The sequence below is a fragment of the Schistocerca piceifrons genome, chromosome 1, assembly GCF_021461385.2.
Source record: "Schistocerca piceifrons isolate TAMUIC-IGC-003096 chromosome 1, iqSchPice1.1, whole genome shotgun sequence".
Lineage (NCBI taxonomy): Eukaryota > Metazoa > Arthropoda > Insecta > Orthoptera > Acrididae > Schistocerca > Schistocerca piceifrons.
In genome coordinates, this window is record NC_060138.1 from 123672519 (window position 1) to 123687367 (window position 14849).

General features: G+C 42.5%; 1 protein-coding gene across 1 annotated transcript in view; it reads left to right on the top strand.

The window, feature by feature from the left end:
* Positions 1-28: 28 nt before the first annotated feature.
* LOC124794727 (gamma-butyrobetaine dioxygenase-like) overlaps positions 29-14849 on the top strand; it is a 234819-nt gene continuing 219998 nt past the window's right edge. Inside the window, exon 1 of the mRNA XM_047258324.1 lies at positions 29-236. The gene's annotated coding sequence lies outside the window, so the exon portion shown is untranslated. The remainder of the gene's footprint in view (positions 237-14849) is intronic.

Genomic DNA, 14849 nt, shown 5'->3' on the forward strand with positions numbered 1-14849 from the left:
TCAAGGGTAAAGTTCACCCGGCGCCAGTTGCCCGTTGGCCGCTTAGTGAGTCAGTAGGCGACAGCTGCTTGCCGCGTCTATCCGAAATCTTTCACCGACACACTTCTCGCTGTTGTACCGTCACGGAATGGATGTTTGAGTACACACAATTAGGTTCTAATCTGCTCCTCGAAAATACCTTCGCGACAACGAATTAACTGCCTCCTGCATCGCATTTGACTTCCGCTTAAACGGAGGTATGTTCTACACACTTCTTGATTGTGTCGTAATCTTATTATTGTGTAATGTGGCAAGCATTGCTTCTAGACATTGAAGACATTGTACCAGCGCGACTGAAATACGTAATATAAGCATGGTGATAGTGTACCAGGTAAATACGAGGGCTTGCGGAAAAGTAATGCCTCCGAACTTTTTATGCGAGAAGTCGTGACATTCTACATCTCTGCTCTTCATGTCCATATATTTGCAGCCCACTGCAGCTAGAGGGCGCCGAATTGTAGCGGAGTGTAACGTAACTATGTCGCGACGTCTGCAACAATCCGACACCTTCGGTTCATTGTCGCTACAATTTCATCATAATCGATACAATCCCGAGTTGGACACATCCGATTTTCATCTGCTTGCAAAACTTAAAGAACACCTTCGAGGACTGCATTCTGTGATGAAGTGGTGCAAGCAGAGGTGAATTTGTGACTCCGCCAACAAACTTTCTACAGTGACCGTATCAACAAACAAGCCTCTCGTTTGGGAAATTGTATTCGTTTTCAGGGCGACTATGTTGAGAAATAAATATGTAGATATAACGAATAAGGACGTAGAATGTTAATAACGCTTCTTTTATTTAAAAAGTTTTAGGGATTTTCATACAAAAATTCGGAGCTATTACACTTCAGCATGTACACCTTTGGTGTCATACGCAGTTAGCCATCAACTTTGAAGTGATTGAGACTTTGGCAGTTCCTTGCCTTATAAGAAAACATTCACCTGTTGCTTCATACAGTTTACTATTCAAGAGTCTTCTCATACATAAATACTTAACAATTTCCAGTTTGTAGAACAATGTACCTCACTTGCAATGCTTAATCTGTTCGGTAGTACTAAAGACTTACATACATTGGACAAACGAGGATCCTGTCAAAGACGTTATTTGGTTTTAGACGGAGAAAACTAGAGGTTACGAATTTTTTCTTTAAATTCTCAGTCCACTTTTAAAAGCGCATCTTGAATTGATGTAAGTGAAGCTCTATCCAGCGAAGTGTATGTAAAGTTGTGTGCCAATACTCTAATTTATATTGCCTACACAAATTTTTTATTTCATCTGATATCTGCTCTGAGTACGCCAGATAAAAATTGATTGGGGTATGCGATAAACTACATTCTTTTCATCCCCCACATTAATTAATTCATTCATTCTATTAACAGTTCTGTTCAAGAGGTTAAATCTCTTTACATCGTTTACAGATGTAATGAATGCAGGACCAATTTGAGATCCAAGTGACACATTATACCATTTACAGATGTAATCCGAGCAGGGTCAGTTTAGGACCCAAGCAGCACAAATTGCCCATTATGGTGCCATCTAACAGTGGCGTCACAGACGCCACAACAGCAAGATTTCCATACAGAACGAATTCACAGTTCGTAGTAGCCGCTTGTGGTGCCAAGCTAAGAGTGAGATTTCTATGCAAGTAGCTAACAATGACAGGGGTGACACTGTGCAAGACCGAGCGAGGTGGTGCAGTGGCTAGCACACTGGACTCGCACTCGGGAGGGCGACGGTTCAATCCCGCGTCCGGCCATCCTGATTTAGGTTTTCCGTGATTTCCCTAAATCGCTCCAGACAAATGCCGGGATGGTTCCTTCGTAAGGGCACGGTCGACTTCCATCCCCGTCCTTCCCTAATCCGATGAGACCGATGACCTCGCTGTCTGGTCTCCTCCCTTAAAACAACCCAACCCAACACTGTGCAAGGCTAAAAGGCTGAAGGGCGGGTGGAGAGGGAGCGCAAGTGATGAGAAGTCACTTGTGTGGAAAATGTTCTCTAACCGGACCTGAGCCACCAATAAACAAAAATTCAGGGCAAAGTTGTGAGCACAAATAACCATCTGTACTGTGTTCTGGTACAGACAGGGTATGCTGCTTGTTGCGTTACTTCCCAGAGGTGAATCCGCCAAAGCAGCACTGAAAACCCTATTCAGCAATTTGGCTGGGAACAGTTCGATCACCAGCCGTACAACCGCGATCTCGCTCCTTCTGGCTACCACTTGTTCTTGAACGTGAAGCGTGATTTTAGTGGAAAGCGCTTTGACAGTGACGACGACACAAAAACTGAGTTCGGCAGTAGCTGTCTTCACTAACGTCATCTTTCTATGAAAAGAGCATAGAAAAATTGGTTATCCGCTATAACAGATGTCTGAAGAATGATGGCAACCATGTAGAAAAATTGTTTAAGAAATTCTCTTTCTTACAAAAACAAATTTTGTTTGAAAACTGTTTTTATGAGCTTTTCCAGAAATGGTAGCCGGCGGCTGTGACAGAGCGGTTCTAGGCGCTTCAGTCCGGAACCGCGCTGCTGCTACGGTCGGAGGTTCGAATCCTGCCTCAGGCATGGGTGTGTGTGATGTCCTTAGGTTAGTTAGGTTTAATTAGTTCTAAGTCTAGGGGACTGATGACCTCAGATGTAAATTCTCCCATAGTGCTTGGAGCCATTTGAACCAAAATGGAACATACAGTACTGTCCAGACACGCCTGGTATTTACTCGGTGTTAAAATTCAGTTGATGGAACGTAAATGTTTAAAGAAAAACAGAACAAAGGAAGTCATCTAGAACCTAAATTTGGGTGGTCGGAAAGGGATTTGACTGTCTTAGCACTTTGCCTCTTGCTCGGTCACTACATGAGAGTAGCAAAGTAAAATCAGAAGCTGGAACGCTGGACTCCGAAATCAAATGTCTCTTTACAAAGAAACATCCGGCCTCATTTTCATTCTCACGCCACAGCTAAGATGAGTGATATACATGTCTGTATCAGTGGCGTGCTAAAGGTAAACAAAGCTCCAGATCCCAATGGAATCCCTGTCACATTCTACCTACATCTCCGCAACCCACTTGACGGTGTGTGGCTGAGGATACTTCTGGTACCAATTCTGATCCCCATCCCTGTTCTATTGGCGTATGACACATGGGAAGAATGATTGTCAGTAGACCTCAGTATTACCTCCAGTTTCCTCGTTGCGTTCATGTCGCGAGACGTATGTGGAAGGAAGTAATATTTAGCCAATTCTGCCCTTAGCATGCTCTCTCGGACTTGTAACAGCATCCTTTTTCTTGATATATAACTTGATACACTTTCTTGTAGTGTCTGCCACTGGAGTTTCTTCAGCATCTCCGATGCGCTGATTAGATTCTTCCTCTGTCTGCCATTAACGTTTCCTACCACATGTTTTATGTGATCATTCCACTTAAGGTAGCAACATATGGTTACTCCTAGATACGAAGTGAAACCGTTTGTTAAAATGAGATTGATTATGCTAGCTGGTTACCCATCTACACTCAGGCGCATAAATTAAGGATAATGATGATAAATGGTGAAACAACGCTCTAGCGGGCGGTTTGCGGGTTTAAATCACTTCGGGGTATGACCATGCGGTGCATTTGACCTGCGGTCGTCGCACGGTGGCGCTGGCAGCAGTCCACATACGCAGAGGTGTGTTGGTGCATGTCAGAGTACGGTGCAGCGAGTAAGTGTGCAGACGTTTTCAGACGTGCTAATGGTCACTGTATGTTTAAAATGGCTCAAGGGACACATATTGATGACGTTATGAGGTGTAGAACACTAGGGCGACTGGAGGCTCGTCAAACAGCAGGTCGTAGCACGGGCCCTTCCGTGTGCCACAAAGTGTGGTCTCAACATTATGGCAACGATTCGAAGAGACAGGAAACATGTCCAGGGGCTACAGTACGGGACGTCCACAATGTACAACACCACTAGAAGACCGATATCTCACCATCAGTGCCCGCAGACGGCCACGGCCGACCGGAGTGGCCGAGCGGTTCTAGTCGCTACAGTCTGGAACCGCGCGACCGCTACGGTCGCAGGTTCGAATCCTGCCTCGGGCATGGATGTGTGTGATGTCCTTAGATTAGTTAGGTTTAAGTAGTTCTAAGTTATAGGGGACTGATGACCTCAAAAGTTAAGTCCCATAGTGCTCAGAGCCATAGACGGCCACGGAGTACTGCAAGTAGCCTCGCTCAGGACCTTACCGCAACCGCTGGAACTGTTGTCTCCAGACACACAGTCTACAGACGACTGAACAGACATGGTTCATTCGCCCGGAAACCTGCAAGGTGCATTCCACTGACCTTTGGTCACAGGAGAGCCCGTAAAGCCTGGTGTCAAGAATACAGTACATGGTGATTGGAACTGTGGTCCCAGGTTATGTTCACGGACGAGTCCAGGTATAGTCTGAACAGTGATTCTCGCCGGGTTTTTATCTGGCTTGAACCAGGAACCAGATACCAGCCCCTTAATGTCCTTGAAAGGGACCTGTATGGAGGTCGTGGTTTGATGGTGAGGGGTGAGATTATGATTGGTGCATGTACATCCCTGCATTTCTTTGACAGAGGAACTGTAACAGGTCAGATGTATCGGGACGTCGTTTTGCACCAGTATGTCCGCCTTTTCAGGGGTGCAGTGGGTCGCACCTACCTCCTGATGGATGATAACGCACGGCCCCACCGAGCTACCATCGTGGAGGAGTACCTTGTAACAGAAGATATCAGGCGAATGGAGTGGCCTGCCTATTCTCCAGGCCTAAATCCCATCGAGGACGTCTGGAATGCTCTCGGTCGACGTATCGCTGCATGTCTTCACACCCCTCGGACACTTCAGGAGCTCCGACAGGCACTGGTGCAAGAATGGGAGGCTATACCTCAGCAGCTGCTCGACCACCTGATACAGAGTATGCCAACCCGTTGTGCGGCCTGTGTGCATGGTGATCGTACCCCATATTGATGTCGGAGTACATGTGCAGCATACAGTGGCGTTTTGTAGCACATGTGTTTCGGGACAGTTTTCTCGACTTATCACCAATACCGTGGACTTACAGATCTGTGTCGTGTGTGTTCCCTATGTGCCTATGCTATTAGCGTCAGCGTGGCAGGACACTCTGCAATTATCCTTAATTTATGAGCATGAGTGTAGATCTCTACCCAAAGAAATATGCTAGTTGAACTGTGTGCAACAGAGAACAAACGCTAATTTTCGACCCACCCATTGGGGTTATGGTAATTACAAATTTTCACTAACCGTGCAACGGGATGACTAACTATGAAATGAAATTCAAAGATAAGGTAAATCCGTAAGTTTATTAACATTAATTGATTTTCTTTGAATTCAGTAAAAGCGTACTCCTGATGTGACAAACGCTAATAATAAAACAAAGAAAACAAAACTGGAATGACCTATGGTTGGCAAAGTTTAGAATAGTGAAGTACGTGATGGTAAATTCATCTTACTATTAAAAACTGACTGTCCATAAGACGCGTCTCAACAGCAGTGACTGCATCGCAGTGACTGCATCGCGACCTACACTGCCGGTGCTGCTCGTAAATCTCGCCATTATTGACATGTGAATGTGCTGACTGCAGGTGGTGCCGATATCTCGCTAAGTGTGCTTGTTTGCTTGCAGCAGCAGACGAGGTCTGAACCAGAGTTCTGCTGAGCGAAGTCTCTGCCCGAAGCGTCCTTACTGAAGTGTCTCAAATGAGAGAAGACTCCGAAGTGTCTCCCCTGGAAGCAGACCCAGAGGTGTCTTAAAAAATCTGAAAAGTTATATTTACTGTCCCACCAATGAAAAAATTAAACTGGTGCCGCTGCACTCCCGCCAAATCCCATTAATCCATGTCATTGTAATCTAAGACTGCCAAATGTGATGAAATGTGATCATTCCACCATCGTTTGACATTTGCATGCATTGGGGAAGGTTCAAAAATCGCTTGTATGGCTACCACATTCTCTAATCCAAAATCACAAAAATAAGCGGGTGACGGTATGTGCATCTCTGCTTCCTCGTCATTAATTGGCTCGCGAACAAATCGACTATTCCTATTCTGTACCGTTACTGATGACGAGATATGGTATCTTTATGCTAACATAAGGAAATGAAAGTACTGGTTGAGTCCAAACAAAGCAGCAACTGCCTGCACAAAGATCTGCTCGCGTCCCCAAAAGATGTTGTTATGCATCTGGTGGAACAGCGATGTTGTGGTGTACTACGAATAGCTTGCATACGCAGTCCGAGAACAACAACCACGAAGACTGCGTGAAGTGATAACTCCGGCCCGCATTCTGCTAGACTGACAGAGAACACTATACAGAAGTTGGGTTGGAAACTCATTCTGCATCCATCTTATTCACCTGATCTGGCAGCCTCAGATTTTCACCTTTTTCCGCTCTCTAACGAAAAGCCTTCAAGGAACTTCCTTCCGGATAAAAATGCGTTCCGAACATGTCTCGACAAGTTCTTCGCCTAAAAACTACATGATTTCTACAGTTAAGGAAGCGAAAAGTTACCCCAGCGTTGGCAGACTGTTGTAAATATTGAAGGAGAAGACATTCTTGATGACTAGAATCTCTGTTATGTGTATCTGTTGCGTTTATTAAACTTATGGAAAAACATTACGAACTTATTAAATGTACAACAAAGAACATTTTCAGAGTTTTGTTTTGGTTTTTCTTCGTGCCAACATTACTCAGCATAGCTTCTTTCCCCCTCGTCAGACCAAGTTGTTCCGGTCTTCATTGGTTTTTCTACCAGCCAATCTGTCCAATTGTGAATTTTCTGTCTAAAAGTTTTTCTGTGTGGTAAATCATGTTTTATTCCTGATTCCTTCACGTCTTCTTTTACTGCACCGATTCATTTTATTGCTTCATTTGTAGGTTTATTGTGGCTGTTGCACAATTTCATAACCTGTCTGGCTATTATCTTCATAAAATTCTAGCCTGCACTTTTTTATATCTGAATAAATGTTGGCACACTTTTCTTTATTTTCTTTAATTTGCATGTTCCCTCTTCACTATAATTTGGACCTAAAAGTTTTCCGATTAGTTTTCATTCTCTTTTCTCGATTTCTCCGATATCTCTCTTTGTGCTTAAAATTAGCATTTCAGTCCCATAAAGACACTTTTGTTTTATGACCGTGTATTTTCTCAGTTTCGTGTATTTTGAGATGCTTTACTTGTTGTAAGACTGAAGGCAGTTTCCATCTAGTGGCCACGAATTTCGTAATCAGTCTTTCCCAGGCCAGTCTCCTGAATGGTTTCGCCTAAATATTTGAAATGAGAAGCGCATTTCATTTTCCCATATTTAGCTTTTTGGAATTTTGAGTATCATGTTATTGATAGAAATGTACTTTTTTTGTTTTAAAATAAAGTTTCTAGACTTACTGTTTCAGTGTTATTTGAATGTTCTGTCAGAGAACTGCCAGGTCGTCTGCAAAAGCTAAGCAGTCTACTTTAATACTGGTTTTTCATAATTGATTCGATTGGTCAGTTTTAAGTACCGGTACCCATTTCTGTTTTCGCCACTCTTATATTACGTTTTTCAAGGCACAGTTGAAAAGTAAAAGAAAGAGTCTATCACCCTGCCCCCCTCCCGTTTTAATTTCAAAAACTATTCCGAAATTTCTCGCCTGAATTTTACCTTAGTTTTTGTACCACCATGTAGTGTTTCATTAAAAACTGCAGTGATTTGGAGGTCCAGATCTTCTTCTTTTAGAATTTTGGAGTGAGATTTGCGACCCACTGAGTCATTAAGCTTTTAAACTTCACAAAGGTGCAATCTACTTACTTATTACAAATTTTTTTGATGTCTGTGAATAAATTTAAAAACAAAAATTTTTCTGGGCAAGATTTGTGTGGATTTGATATTCGCCAATTATGTATTCAATTTCTTGTTGTGCCCAGAATTTGGTTCTCAGTTGTTTATTTTTATGAGTCTTTTGTCTCTAATGGTGGTTAACCTCTGAAAGCAGATGGTTGCTTCGCTTTTGTGTATACAGAGAGTTCAGACACTGTTTTGCCACTGTCATACGTGTTTATAGTGAAGTAATGAAATTAGTTGTGGTAGTTTCGTTTGGGACCTTATCAACAACTTCAGGAAATTTTATGTTTTTTTAGTAGTAGTGGGAATGTTTTAAAACTTATCAGATTGAATCCTTTGAGAAAGGCAGTATGGGCTGCCTTCTTACGTAAAACATTTACAAATTATAACCCATGTCATGAACTGTGGCCACTTGGATATGAGCCATGGTGTGGCTACCAGAGGGCTATTATTGAATGTAAGACATACAGCCATAAGCATTCTTTGCTACGTTTTATAATGGAAGTTGAAAAAACATGTACTTTGCGATCTTTGTGACACAAGATTATTAGAGAAGTGTTTACATGGTAGGTCTCGAAATCCAAATGAGAATTTCAACAGCTATGTAAGGGAACAGATATGAAAAGCTGTTCTGGTTGGACGAAATACTTTTTAAAAAAAGTATGCCAGATGCTCTTTTATGTTTCAGTGGTGGTTCAGGTTATGGAATAGACGAGAGTGCCTGTGGGACTCAGTATGCAGAAAGATTCGTCACTGACAGCAGAAGACTCTTCGAAACGATAGAGAAATGCGTTTTTACTTTACTTGAATTTTTCGAAAGTTCACATATTTGATGCGCTGGTACATACTGGTTAAAAACTATTAAAATAAAGGGTTGAGATTTTGTATACTGTCTCAGAACAAACGTAACTAAAAAGTAGCTCATTCTTATGACCTAAAATTTAAAATTAAAATGTTTTTGAAGATAAACTATGAGTTACTTATTGTAATTTTTGATCTTCTTCTTCCCTGGCTCTACAGCTCATGATAAGCCTTGGCCTCTTCTACAATTTCCTTCCATTTCTCTCGGTCCTTTGCCAGTACTCTCCAGTTTCTATAGCCCATCTTCCTAAGATGTTCGATTACTCCATCTTCCCATCTGACTCTTGGTCGACCACGTCCTTTCTGGCCTCCTGGCTTTCCGTGTAATATTCTTTTTGGTACATCTGTATCATTCATGCGAGCCAAATGTCCCGCCCACCTCAGTCTGGATGATTTCACTATCCTTCTGATGGGTTAGTCTTTGTATATGATATACAACTCATGGTTGTATCTCCTCCTCCATCTTCCTCTTTCACAGATTGGGTCGATAATTCTTCTAAGTATCTTTCTTTCAAATGCATCCAGTATTTCAATATCTTTAGTTGTTAATGTCCAGGCTTCAGAGGCATATGTAAGCACTGGTATTATAAGTGATTTATAGATAGTTAATTTAGTGGTACGAGTCAGGAGCCTTGAGGATAGAAGTTTTGTTAAGGCAAAATAGGTGCCCAGGCGATAGCAACGTCACTAGGCGATGAATGACTGTCAATCAGACACACGCATGTTGCATGTAGTATCAGTGAGCATGCTGTCCGTGTTTAGAATGGGGGAGGCGCGCTGTCTATCTGAGTTTGACCAAGGATAGATTGTGATGACCTGGAGGCTCGGCACGAGCATTTCGGAAATCGCACGATTTGTCGGGTGTTCCAGGAGTGGTGAGTGTCTTCAACACATGGCGAAACTAAGGGGAAACCACGTCCAGATGCCGTGTGGTTGGGCGGCCACCCCTCATTACGGATGTTGGTCGTCGTATGCTGGGCAGAGTGGTAAAACAGGACAGGCGGCGAACTGTGGTGGAACTAACATCAGACTCTAATACTGGGCAGAGTACAAGTACACTACTGGCCATTAAAATTGCTACACCAAGAAGAAATGCAGATGATAAACGGGTATTCATTGGACAAATATATTATACTAGAACTGACATGTGATTACATTTTCACGCAATTCGGGTGCGTAGATCCTGAAAAATCAGTACCCAGAACAATCACCTCTGGCCGTAATAACGGCCTCGATACGCCTAGGCATTGAGTCAAACAGAGCTTGGATGGCCTGTACAGGTACAGCTGCCCATGCAGCTTCAACACGATACCACAGTTCATCAAGAATAGTGACTGGCGTATTGTGACGAGCCAGTTGCTCGGCCGCCATTGACCAGATGTTTTCAATTGGTGAGAGATCTGGAGAATGTGTTGGCCAGGGCAGCAGTCGAACATTTTCTGTATCCAGAAAGGCCCGTACAGGACGTGCAACATGCGGTCGCGCATTATCCTGCTGAAATGTAGGGTTTCGCAGGGATCGAATGAAAGGTAGATCCACGGGTCGTAACACATCTGAAATGTAACGTCCACAGTTCAAAGTGCCGTCAATGCGAACAAGAGGTGACCGAGACGTGTAACCAGTGGCACCCCATACCATCACGCCGGGTATGGCGATGACGAATACGTGCTTCCAATGTGCGTTCACCGCGATGTCGCCAAACACGGATGCGACCATCATGATACTGTAAACAGAACCTGGATTCATCCGAAAAAATGACGTTTTGCCATTCGTGCACCCAGGTTCGTCGTTGAGTACACCATCGCAGGCGCTCCTGTCTGTGATGCGGCGTCAAGGGTAACCGCAGACATGGTCTCCGAGCTGATAGTCCATGCTGCTGCAAACGTCGTCGAACTGTTCGTGCAGATGGTTGTTGTCTTGCAAAGGTCCCCGTCTGTTGACTCAGGTATCGAGACGTGGCTGCACGATCCGTTACAGCCATACGGATAAGATGCCTGTCATCTCGACTGCTAGTGGTACGAGGCCGTTGGGATCCAGCACGGCGTTCCATATTACCCCCCTAAACCCACCGATTCCATATTCTGCTAACAGTCAATGGATCTCGACCATCGCGAGCAGCAATGTCGCGATACGATAAACCGTAATCGATATAGGCTACAGTCCGACCTTTATCAAAGTCGGAAACGTGATGGTACGCATTTCTCCTCCTTACACGAGGCATCACAACAACGTTTCACCAGGCAACGCCGGTGAACTGCTGTTTGTGTATGAGAAATCGGTTGGAAACTTTCCTCATGTCAGCACGTTGTAGGGGTTGCCACCGGCGCCAACCTTGTGTGAATGCTCTGAAAAGTTAATCATTTGCATATCACAGCATCTTCTTCCTGTCGGTTAAATTTCGCGCCTGTAGCACGTCATCTTCGTGGTGTAGCAATTTTAATGGCCAGTAGTGTATGTGTGAACACACAGTGCACCGAACACTCTGAACGATGGGCCTCCGCAGCCGACGGCCAGTGCATGTGCCATGTTAACACCACGACATCGGCAACTACGACTGAAATGGGTACACAGTAGCAGAGTGTTGCATGGTCTGGTGAATTCCGATACCTTCTTCATCTTGCCGATGGGAGGGCGTGAATCCGTCGTCTTCCAGCGGAACAGCTCCTTGATACTGTGGACGGAGACAAGCTGGCGGCGGCTCCATTATGGCCTGGAGAGCATTCACGTCGATATCCATAGGTCCAATGGAACTCGTGCAATGCACCATGCCAGCCAAGGAGCACCATACACTGGTTGCTAATCACGTACACCTCTTCATGACGATCGTGTGTCCCGACGGCAGTGGCGTTTTCAACACATAGTGCACCATGTGTCACAAGCCCAGAAGTGTTATGGAGTGGTTCGAGCAACATAGTGGCGAGTTCCATTTGATGTGCTTCCTCGCTCCCTCGCCTCCCCCCTCCCTCCCCCCCGCCTCCTTCTACTCACCAGATCTGAACTCGATCGAAAACATCTGGGATGAGATGAACGTGGTGTCATACCTCATCGCTCCCTCCCAGGTATTTACAGGGGAATTAGGTGAATTTTGTGTGCAGATGTGGTACCAACTCCCTACAGCGACCTACCAAAGCCTCATTACTTCCATACCACGACGCTTCGTCCCTGTTATCCTTGCCAAAGGACGACATATCGGCTATTAGGTAGGTGGTCATATAATGTTCTGACCAGTGTAGTTTGTACATTAATTATTAACATGCTTTATTACACTTGCAAAGCAAAATATAGGAGAGAAAAGTTATGTGACCAAAAGCTGTGGTTCGTACGTTAAAACGTTCCCAAGAGATTTGTTAAAAGACGGTAAGAATTACATGGACCTAACAACTCTTATTCTTTAAGATACAGTATTTAGAAAACTGACGAGATTTTCCTTTCTGTTCCCTTAAGGTCTTTGAGCAAAATACTGTATTTTACGGCTTTCTGTCCCTCTTTTGGATATCTAATAACAAACGTTTTCGGAAGGGGTAGCATCATCTCACGCTAGGCGAGGAGAACCCTACGTCACAGTAACGTAACGCTACGTCATGTTGACGTAAATAAACCTAAATCGACTTCATGAGTACGTGAATCGACCTTTGCAGTTGTACCACAGAGGTTGCACCGATAACGTGAAAGCTAAATGTAAATAGACGTATAGAAACGAAGTTACAGCAGTCGTATGGTATGTTCGGCCCAGCTGAATTAGTTATTAAGCTGGAATCCTAACAATTTTCGATGTTTCTTGAACATAATGAATGTCTGAACGAAGGAACTACAACGAAAGTAAAAAAGAAACGCTTGCAGTCATTTTTTTTTATATCCGATGAATCGCCCATAAATGTGGACAGAAACATGAAATAATTAATTATTAAGCTGTAATCCAAGCAATTTGGGATGTTATTGGGTACTTCTTGAACATAACGAAAGTCAAAAAAAGCTTGTAGTCATTTTCAAAAACTCCCATGAATCGTGCATGATTGTGTCGATACAAACGTCAAATAATTAATTATTAAGTTCTAATCCCAAGAATGAGGGATTTTATTGTGTGTTTCATGAACATAACGAATATCTCAACGAAGGAACCATAAGCACAACGAAAGTCAAAAGAAGCGAGTAGTCATTTTTTTTAAAAAATCCGATTAATTGTGCATAAATCATGTGGATAGAAAAGTGAAATAGGGGGAATTAAATTATTTCGTATTTTTATAAAAGCCAATGGATTGTACATAATTCTTCTGGACAGAAACATTAAACCGAGAAATTAATGTAGTTCCAAAGATAATTCCGAATGTTGCTGGAATTTTAATTTTGCCATCATGTTGCAGATCAACTCGGAAAATTTTGCCCTGCATAAATAAATTATGGCTGATGATTATAATGTACTGACCTGTTATAACGCGTCATTATTTTTCTTTATACGTTGTATACTGTGAACAAACAATGACATGCAAGTCTCATTTACCAGCATTTTAAGCAACTGAAAGCAGTGAGTGCTGTCGCCATTTTCAGCTACTTTTTGTATGACTCTTAGTCAATATGGAAATAGCTATAGTAATTATGCCAAACGCCCCCCAAAATTTATACCATGCGTATTGAGAGAATAAAAAACACGGTATTCCACCATCGCATATGAAACATCACTTAGTGCTGCTAAAAACTGTGAGCTGTTGAGGTTATTTTGTCAAGTAGTTCACCCATTGTGACAGTCAGTGTTCAACATCATTTGGCAACTACTAGGAAACTCACTGTTTTTTATAGTTGATACTGCTTAAATATTAAAATGTGAGTAACAATTATAGACGAAATATCATTGTTTTTCACAGTACCCGGCGTATAAAGAAAAATAATGACGTGTTATAAACAGGCTACATTATATATTATAATCATAAGCAATAATTTATTTATGAAGAGCAAAATTTTCTGAGTTGATCTGCAACATGAAGGCAAAATTAAAATTCCAGCAACATTCGGAATTATCTTTGGAACCACATTAATTTCTCGGTTTAACGTTTCTGCCCAGAAGAATTATGTACAATCCATTGGCATTTATAAAAATACGAAACACTTTAATTTCTCCCAATTTCACGTTTGTATCCACATGATTTATGCACAATTAATCGGATTTTTTTAAAAAAATGACTACTCGCTTCTTTTGACTTTCGTTGTGCTTATAGTTCCTTCGTTCAGATATTCGTTATGGTCATGAAACACACAATTACATCCCACGTTCTTGGGATTAGAGCTTAATAATTACTTATTTAACGTTTCTGTCGACACAATCATGCACAATTCATGGGATTTTTTAAAAATGACTACAAGCTTTTTTTTGACTTTCATTACGTTCATGAAATACCCAATAATATCCCAAATTCTTTGGATACACCTTAATAGTTCATTATTTCATGGTACTGTCCACATGATTAATGGACGATCATCGGATTTTTTTAAAAAAATAGTGCAAGCGTTTCTTTCTTTACTTTCGTTGTGGTTCCTTCGTTCAGACATTCATTATGTTCAAGAAACATACAATAACATCGAAAATTGTTAGGATTCCAGCTTAATAACTAATTCAACTGGGCCGAACCTATCACACAACTGCTGTAACTTCGGTTCTACACATGTATTTACATTTAGCTTTCACGTTATCGGTGCAACCTCTGTGGTGCAATTGCAAAGATCGATATACGTACTCATGAAGTCGATTTAGGTTTATTTACGTCACGATGACGTAGCGTTACGTCACTATGACGTAGGGTTCTCCAAAGCTAGCGTGAGATGAATGCTACCCTTTTAGAAGAGAAAAAGATTTCATAGACATGAGACAGAGAGAAGGTACCATGGCATTTTAATCGTCTAAGTTAGTTCGTTTGATGTAGAATGGGAGCATTTACAGCAGGACATTACATCCCTTGAGCTCCATCGTACTTCAAACTGTCTCGGAGCATGCTACTTACTGGCTTATATTTATCGACACAGGCCTGTAGCCTGTTGGTGAAGCGCCTATAGCGTGTACTAACTGTACTGCTCCTATTCTATGACCCTCAGAGTGAGCTATGTATGCACAACCACAA